Here is a 9,414-nt window from a genome sequence, read left to right as displayed (position 1 = left end):
GCTCCCCCCAGCTTTGTGTGCACCCGCCCACGGGCAGGACACGGGGAGATAGAGAGTCCTGGATTCCTTAGCAACAACTAAAACCATCAGTATATTATCAACATTCTTCTCACACCAAATCCCACACTGAATCCCAAATCCAGCACTATTCTAGCTACGAAGAAGAAAAAAATAAGCTCTAACCCAGCTGAAACCAGGACAGTGTGGCAGCAGGCAATAAACAATGTAGTATTTTGAAATGCAGGAGAAAAAAAGTCTCTGAAAAGCAGGGAGAAATCAAGGATAGGGTAAAATAATTATTCACAGTTCTTTATTAAAGCAAATCTTTAAATATTTAAAAAGTGATGTTGTTACAGTAGGACAGAGCAAGTGGTGAAGACATTGGGGCTTAAATGGTCACCTGGTCTATTGTGCAAGATGTAAGTGCCAAAGAAATTCTGTCTCGCTGATGTGTATTAATTGCTATGCAATTGTATACTTTTTATATTCTTCATGCAGCTCAGGGCACGCAAATACTTACATCTTCAATGTGAGAAGAGAAATATAACTCTGTGGGTAATCTTTATGCTGCAGAATAACAGGGAAACCAAAAAAACCCCAAACCCACTGAAAAACCCTGCATGCTCTGCAGAAAGCATTTAACAACTTTGGCCTGAAAATATTGTCAGGTTTCAGTCTCATGCCAATAAAAGCATGAATTTAGAAACCCCTCAAGAATCATGATTTTAATAAAAGCACCCGCAAATATTTTTTTGCAAAGCCAGTAGAATGCTCCCTTTTACACAGCACCAGTAAAGATGTTGGGATCTGAGGGGCACTAAGCCGCAGCTGTCAGCGGCCTTTCTCTATCCCCGCTTGCTTCCCCGATCTGAAAGATGCTCAACATCCTTCAGTGCCAGGGCTGAAACTGCCACGGGCCGTCACTGCCATGGTATTCCAACATGGTGTGTTTAAACGAATAGGACTCTTGGGGTAGCATTCGATCTATTGGGTTGTAGGTAAGGATCCCCTTCTTTACTATACGTTCCCCCTGTTATCTTAAAGGATATTTTTTTTGACACCTCTACTATCCCAGACAGAGGTTTCCATGGGGCTTCTGCAGGGTTCCATGGCTGCCTTGGAAGATCCTTGAAAAGCTCACTCCAAAGTCCTGCCACACATTTCAATTATGCTAAGCTACTGCTGTTGAAGTACGCAACCACGATTGGGTGACGCTCTTCTCATTAATGGAAAGTGAAAGTCACTGCATTTTGAGTATCTTAAATAGGGCTTCAATAGTCCCTTGAGTGTCCCTGTGTCTGGTGGAAGTGCCGTGTAGAATTGTACCTGCAGAGGAGTGCCAGACATCATGGAGCTGCTCACTGCAGAGCATTCCTGCCCAGCTGCTTCAGCGTTCAATCTTTTATTTCTTTTGGCACACCGGGGCCTTTTTGCTTGGACACCTGTTCTGTGTAGTGTTCTGGTTCCGTGGGCACGGCCAGCCCGAGTGGGAGCTGCTCTCCTCGCTGCGCCGCTGCTTTGGCAGCTGCCCCCGGGCAGGGGGGGACAAATGCTCCGGCTCCCTGGCTGGAGGCTGGCAAGTTCCCGGGGTGAGGGGGGGACCCCGACGTGTCATGTGAACCCGGCCTCCTTCAGGAGTGGGAAACGGGTGTAGTGTTTTCTGGGGATATTGTCGTGGGTTTTTTTGGTTTGTTTGGTTTTCCTTTCATTAGATCTCAGGGGTTCATGTGACCTTTAATAGCCAGTGGGTGGGCTTTAAAGTTAAAGTTAAGTGCATGTGCCAACTGCTACCCTGAGGTGTAGCTGGAATCCACTTGTGAGCTCCTGTTCCCACCACCCTGGAGAAAGCAAATCTGGTTTATTTGGTGATGAAGGCCACTCAGGGAGTTGCACTGATGTGCAGTTTTTGAACCTCAGGGCTAAAGTAGCACCGGTCCTACCGCACAGCGCGTCCTTCCCCAGGCTTCTAGAAAACAGAAAAGATACGTCAAACGACCCCACAAACACAGCCAGCACTTTCTTTATCTGACCTGGAACGTCGGGACATGACCCTGCTGGGCCATCTCTGCCACCCTGTGTGGGAGCCAAGGTGCTGCCTTCACATTCCAGGATAAGGACTTACCTGTTTGTTTTTTTTTTTTTTTTTTTAAGCAACTTCAGTGACATCCTTAGACTGGCCGTGTTAAGCTGGTTCACTGCACAGTTGGTCCAGTGGAGGAAACCAGTAAGCTCTGCTATTGCCTTGAGCATCTTCTCGTTACTGTTTAGCCCATTTAAGTTATCTTCTCGTGACGTGGAAAGCAGAAGCAAACACTTAATTTTCAGCCTCGGTCTAGTATTCACACAAATCAATACTGAAAGTCTTTCTGAGATTTGGATCAGATGGATTTATAATCTGCTTCTCGGCCACTGTTAACTTCCTACAATTTTATTTCTTCTGTTTATCTCAAGTGTTGAAACTCTGACAGGGGCCGATGAGTTGCCCTCCCTCAGTTTGCTCCTCCCCTTTTGGGAGTGCAGTTATTGTTCTCCTCTTGGCTTTGCCTTTCTTGGCATTTGGATAGAGTTGACCTGTTCTTGCTACTAGCACTGCCCAGGAAACCCCACCAAGAAATCCCAGCACGCTGGAGTAAATGCCATGTCCTAGAATGGGTACGTGTCATTAGCCTGCAGTCCTTCAATACCCAAGGACCTTCCTTCAAATTTACAGCACCAACTTCACAATCTGTAGAATACTCAGTACACTTTAGCCTCCAAGTCAGTTACTTTTGCAATGCAATGAGGCCAAAATTGTTGGTCCTTAACAGTGATGAGCAGAAGAATCATGACCACACCACTTCCCAAAATACTGCTACTCTGGAATTTGCCTACACTGCACAGCTACTGCTTCACTCCAACTTCCCTTACGAAAAATTCTACCATTCTTGTAGCACTTGCTCTAGACACATACGCAAACAGTATTTTCTTATTCCTTACGTATCAAGTTTATATACTTAACTTGCCTTTTTATCACCTCTAGTCAGGTTCCTGATAAGCAATGCAGCACCTTGTCTTGTAGGCACTCCCCTCTTCTCCCCACTCTACCCCCATTAAAAACCACACCGAATCAACCCCACGGACAGACCGTGAATCTAAACTGAAGAACAGGTTCTAGTTTAAAAGCCATCATTTAAACAGCTATCCAAAGGTGAAGTACTGCTAATGGTCTTGTTTTTTCAGCACGAGGTGCCTGTGAAAAGTTTAAAGATCATGAACAATCCCCTTACTCACATTTTGCCCACAGTTTAATTGCACGGAGAGTGAGCTGGAAGTTCTCTTCATTTGGCTCTGGATGCAGTATTTCATCAGTAGCTCTGCAGCCTCTAAGAAAAAAGTTGAAGTGCAGCAGTTCCTAGTAACGGGTACAAGTCAGTTTTATGCTATCCTGGATCAATAGCTCACAGTTCATTGTTCAAGCCTATGAAAACAAGTTTGGATTACTTGCTTTGTATTTCCTTAAAAATTACAGATTACATGCAACATGCAGTATCACTCCAGGTAACTGATGCCCTCAGCAGCTTTTTCACAGTTTATAGAATACAATTTTTAATAAGGCCTTTCTGGAGGATTCCAAAAGCTGTTTCTTTCGACAGCAGGGAACAATTAAACCAGTCAGTGTTAAACAGTGAGTAAGTTAGGCTTCAGGTATTTTAAATATATATATTTTTTTTAATGAATTACCACACATTCTTCTCTATCAAATGCTCTACCTATTCATCTGAAGCAGTTTCTATGGCGAACTAGAACAATGCACACACCCTGATCAAAGAAACATGAGATACAGGTCTATCTAAACACACAACTCCTTGAAGCATCTCAATTTAAGCCCACTTGCCACCTCCTCAGATCTCAAGTAGACAGGAAATCAGTTTCTGCAACTTGTACAGAAACCGATGGGTTGTGCCATGTGCATTCTATACCAAGCTCTGTAACACTTTCTTTTTAAAGAAGTGTAAATATGCTTACCATTTAAGCTCCGCATACATCTCGTATCCAGGCTTCACAGACATGAGTCACCTCTGAGATCAAGATTATCAGAAAAAGTTTGCACAGATGGTCTGGCAAACACGAGATCCATCTTAAGAGGGGGAAAAGTGCCAAGTGTGAGTTAGAATGCTGCATCATTTTCAAACAGCACATCAGTGGGGGAAAAGCTAGTCAAGACTACAGAGTGGTTAACATTTGTATTTAGACCTATGTGACTACAGATACATGTCCCGAGAGATTTACTTGCCAGAAAACTCAAGAGAATTGCTAGAAGTTCCATATTTTATTTACAAAACCGTCACTGTATCCCGCCTTTTTAAGCTAGGGAAAGGAAGGGGGTTTTAAGTTGAAAAGATTACTCTCAATTTCCATCTTCCATTAAAAGAGAACATAAATCATAAAATTAAGATGCAAGTTCAGCCACCTCAACTACACTTCAGCAAAGGAGAGAGCATTTCCTTTCTGCGGTAAGCCCTTTTGATCCCAAAGCATCTGGTCTATAGTAGAGTCTGAGGCAAGAAAATTATTCTGTGAATGTCTGTACCAGAGAGAGGCCACAAGAAGGTCACTGAAGCTCTTGGCGATAGTGACACCGAGCAGTAACGTGCTGAGGTACTACAGCATGCAGGTCTGCACTCACGGTGTGAGATGCATTCAAGATACAAGGATTCCTGCAGCTGACAAACCTGGGCAGGAGTCAAATGGGGGCTTTCACTTTTCATCTTCCAGACCGTTTGTCTCACAACCACTTCATTTTTGATTTGCAACAAAACATTCAGTCTGCTCACATGATCCATATGGTGAGCTACACTATCCCCGTCCCCCTGCAGAAAGCTGGTTTGTCAGAGCTCAGGAGGGTTGGCAGGGACACTGTCTCTACTCCCACGCTGCACAATCCCTGTGACATAACTGCTGTTCCAGTGGGCTACCCTGGCCTGCAGCACAGGCTTAGCAAGAGGTGTCCCTGATGTTCCCGTGCCCGCCAGGCTTCCTAGGGGCTTCTTTTCCTATCAGCTCCCATTTTACTGCAGTGCCTTCTCCTGGGATAGGCTGTGGTCAGGCTGTTTAATCACAGTTTCCTAAATACACTGTCAGGTACCAAAAACCTTGTAAAATAGCAAGGTCACAAGTCCCTGAAAAGTTGTCCTATTCCAAAGCAAGAAAAAAAAAAAAATCCTTACTTAAAGAAAAAAAGCAAAATTCTTACCTCGATGCCATCAAACTCAAACTTGACAACTGATACACACGTATCTTCAACTGCTTGTAAAGGAGAGGATTACTGTGTAAGAAAGTATTTCTTGCTACTTTGATCTTTTCCCTAAACTGTGATAAAATACAGAATTTACACTGCTAAACTATTTGGTATAAAGACTGACTTGCTTCCAAACCAAAAAAATTGGTAGTAAGCTGCAAGCAGTAGAGCACTAATACTGTAAATACTTTAGGCTTTTTAAAGCCTAAAACTAATACTGGCTTTAAAAAGCTATTTAGCCAAGAGATTCTGAGGCTGATCATGGATTGTAATGAACAAACAGTGCACAATGAGCCACCAGGATCAGTGGCTGTAAGGTACTTACCTTGGCAGTGAGGAAGAAAAGAGATTTCTCTAGCTATCTTACTGCTGGTTAACATCCAGAGAAATCTAACCAACTCTGTCCACATTTGACAGCGCGCACTAGTCTTCTCTATTTTTATTTTCTACCGTGCCTGAGATGCTGTCAGCTACCTTCTGGCACAGTCTTAGTTTTGTAGAGCACTTGTCAGAACTGTGCCACAGCCCGCTGAGAGTCTGTTTTCAGGTGACAGTCACCTAAACAAAGGCTCCGTAGCTATGCACGTGAAGTCTTTCAAACCGTCTGCGTGAGGAAGCCCAGGCTGAGAAGCACTTCCCAGGAGCTCAGTTTTACCTGCGAGGTACAATGCATGCACCCGAGGGGCATTTTACACAGCAGTTCTGTATGTTCCCAGCACAGCCCCTGGAACTTTCTGGAAAGCTGTCAGTGTGCATCCCGGCCGCAAAGGCTCAGGCTGAGGAGCCAGAGAGGAACATGGCCAGAGGAGAATGAACGGAGCTCCTAAAGTCTATCCAGAGGAACAGCATGGCCAAGGGACTGACAGGAGCCTTTCCACATCACCACCAACTTCCTGAGTTTTCAGGCTGCCCCCTCCTCCCCCGGTGCATGTCCAGGCCCCTTACTGCACCTGAGATGAAAGCAGGGCTCCCAGGGACAGCCTTGCTTTTTGATACAGCTCACTCATTCTCAAACCAAGGGCAGGGGAGAAGCGTACCACAAAGATTCTTACGTGGTGTACAGCCACTGGGGAAAGGAACCAAAAGCTTGACTTCAGCATTTTCATGCTGCATAAGATAGCATTTTAGAAGGGACTCAGAAACAACGTATTTTAAAGTTTTGTCTTGTAAGACATCCTCTACCAATATAAGTCTTTAACATGAACATTCTTACTGTAGAAGTTGCACGATTATCACAGAGAGCGCTTACTCACTGTTAGGTTTTTTATTTCCTCCTGATGTTTCCGTTTTTCAAAGAACAACTGAAAAAAATCCGATCTTTCTACATGTCTAGCAGCAACACAAACAGCATCTATGTCAGCACCTGCAAAGAGATTCCATTTCTTCTGTTATTGTTGGAAGTCACTTTCAAACATCAGAACTATGACTGGACAAAGAAGTTCTACCTTTAGTGTGTACTCGAAGCTTGTAAGAACCAAATGTAAATATTTTGCCACCAACATTTGCTGCTGCTACTGAAGGAGGAAGATTCTGTGTGTAGAAGAGAAAGTGTTTACTTTATAATATAAGATACACATTGACCTATGTGCAAGTTTAGGTAGCATATGGGCTCTTTAGAAAGACTACAACAGCCTCCATAAACAGTGTTTTTCACTCCCAGACTGAGTTGTTAGTCTAATAGACTGCTACTGTTTTTCTGAAATGAGTGCTTGCAACTCAAAAAAAGAGATGAGTAATGTATCAGTCCTTTTTACAGAAATTAAGTCCTTAATTTACAGAAATTAAGACCTATTATTAGTCTTCCCCACAGCAGATGCACATAAATAAACACAATCTCTGCAAAGGTCAAGTCTAGTGCAATAGTTTCAAACCACACTGGGTGCTGCAGGCTGTTTGGGGCGAGATTAGTGCCCGTTTCCCATCTAGCTCACCCCACAATCCCTTGTTTCAGCTTTGTTAGCTGCTATAAGTCAACCCACAGAGCCACTTCACACATTTATTCAGTGCCCCAGGGACTTCAAGATTGTGAACTGTAGTACCTTTTCTACCTTATTTCAACGGCAGTTACTACAACTCTCCTCAATACTTTAGAAGAAAGTTGAAAGTTCCACTTCAGCATAAATCCTAGTAGTATGGCCTTTAAAAGAAATAAAAAGGCATCAGCTGTTTTGACAAGAGCATATAAAAAACCCTTACCTTGCTCTCACCAAATTCTGAAATCCATTCTTTGACCAAGTTATTCAGTTTACCAAGAACCACCAGCTTGTAAAGGAAACTCATGTTAAGTTTGTCCTGAAAAACCCAAGAGGTTAACAAATTTTACAGTCTTGTTTTACTGGTGATTCAGTTCTTCCTCCTCTTCAAATACCCGAAACGGCTTCGTTGCTGCAACTGGCTTCTGAGTATGGATGCAATCTATATCCTTAGGAGGAGCCCAGCTAATGGGAAAAGTAATTCCACCGTGCCTTTCAGGCTGGTTCTGCAGCCTGGAAATAATGAGGGAGAAAATATAATATTGAGGACTTCACAAAAGCAAAAAGAAAAATAAACAAACCAAAACCTCACTGGAAAACACCCTTCAGCTTACAGGTTTCCAAATCAACTTCTGCTCTTTTACTCAGAATTAATATAAATGAGGAAAAAAAAAAGTCCTGCTTATGATTTTTAGATAACTTGACCTAAATTAGAAATCCAAGACTTTTTTAAAAAACATTTGTGGATATAAGAAAATAATCAAGTTGCTACCATCTTAATACAACTTATTTGCATTGCTCTAAACATTTATAACCTATCACCAGGAAATTAAAGGGTTTGAAATCCACTAAGGGTGACACTACACACAGAAGACGCTTAGGACACATTTCTGTTTTGTATCAGTTTTGATTTAAGGATATTCCCATCAGCTTCCTGCTAACATTAAACAAGACAATTTAACATTGGCTTCTTTTAGTTAGGCGTTTTTATGCATGTCTTAAATCTAAAGAAAAGACATCACTGCTGCTTGGTTTCTCCTTCCTTGCCTCCATGGACAGTAACTAAGCCAAGAAAACCCAAATCTGTTCCCCATGCAAAGAAAGACACTGCACGGCCCAAACACCAATTAGTTTTCATCAGTTTTCAAATTATTCCTTAATTAAAGGCACAAAGGGGAAGGTCTGGGACTAGTGAATTGCTGAGGTCCATCTTTGTAGCCTGTTGCAGTCATCACAGCAACCAAAAACTGTTCAAACACTAGCCTGATTTCTGCAACTGGAGTTTGAAGAGCAAAATACCAAGAAACCCGGATGAAGCTGCGGGGCTGCTGGCTGGAATTGGCGGAGCAGGAGCCGCCCCGGGCGCGGGGAAGCAGCCCCGACCCCCCCGAGCTGGGATTTTCAGCGCCAACTCCCAGCGCTGCGCAGGCCCCCGCTGCCTCTTGCCCCAAGAAGGACCCAGCCGAGCAGCTCGGGGCTGCCCCCCCAGCCGTCCCTCGGGGCGGCCAAATCAGCTCCTCGAGGGGCTTCGGCCGGGACCCCGGGCTGGGGCGGGCAGGGAAAGGGCCGGGACCCCCCCGGCTCGCAGCCCCCCCGGGCTCGGGGCTCCCCCAGCCCTTGCCGGCGGCTCCCAGCCCCCCCTCCGTTCTCCAGCCCCCCCCGCCAGACCCCCAGCACCCACCGCCCCACTCCCCATCCCCGGGGCCGCCCGGAGCCCCCCCCGCCCCGCTCCTCGGCCCCCCGAGGGGCTCCGAGCCTTTCCCCAGCCCCACTCCCCGGCACCCCCGGGGCCACCCCCCGCTCCCAGGCCCCCCGGGGGCCGCAGCCCCCCCCAGCCCCCTCCCCAGATGCTCACAGCCCCCCCCAAAGCACGGATCCCCCCGCAGCCCCACTCCCGGGCTCCACAGGACCCTCCTACCCGTCCCGCTGCTCTGCTGCCATTGCCAGTGGGCGGGCCCCGCCGCGCGCCGCGGCCGCCCCCTCCACAGCCAATCAGCGCGTGGCTCCACCGACCGACCGCGCGAGGTACGTCGGGAGTTGTAGTCCCGGCCCCAGTGTGCACGCATGCGCACGGCGCCTGCTGCGAGGGCAGCGGGCGTGCAAAGAGCCGCGTGCGACAGGGATGCCCGTGCAGGGTCCTCGTGCAACGTGGGGGTGTGTGCA

The 9,414-nt window shown here is 45.9% G+C and overlaps 1 pseudogene; it reads right to left on the bottom strand.

The window, feature by feature from the left end:
* Nucleotides 1-2,089: 2,089 nt before the first annotated feature.
* On the bottom strand, nucleotides 2,090-9,192 carry LOC122153602 (annotated as a pseudogene).
* Nucleotides 9,193-9,414: the final 222 nt, after the last annotated feature.

Source organism: Tyto alba, unplaced genomic scaffold, assembly GCF_018691265.1.
Source record: "Tyto alba isolate M040663 unplaced genomic scaffold, T.alba_DEE_v4.0 Super-Scaffold_200000175, whole genome shotgun sequence".
Taxonomy (NCBI): domain Eukaryota; kingdom Metazoa; phylum Chordata; class Aves; order Strigiformes; family Tytonidae; genus Tyto; species Tyto alba.
The sequence above is the reverse complement of the archived record's forward strand: the minus strand, read 5'-3'. Positions and strand labels throughout refer to the sequence as shown.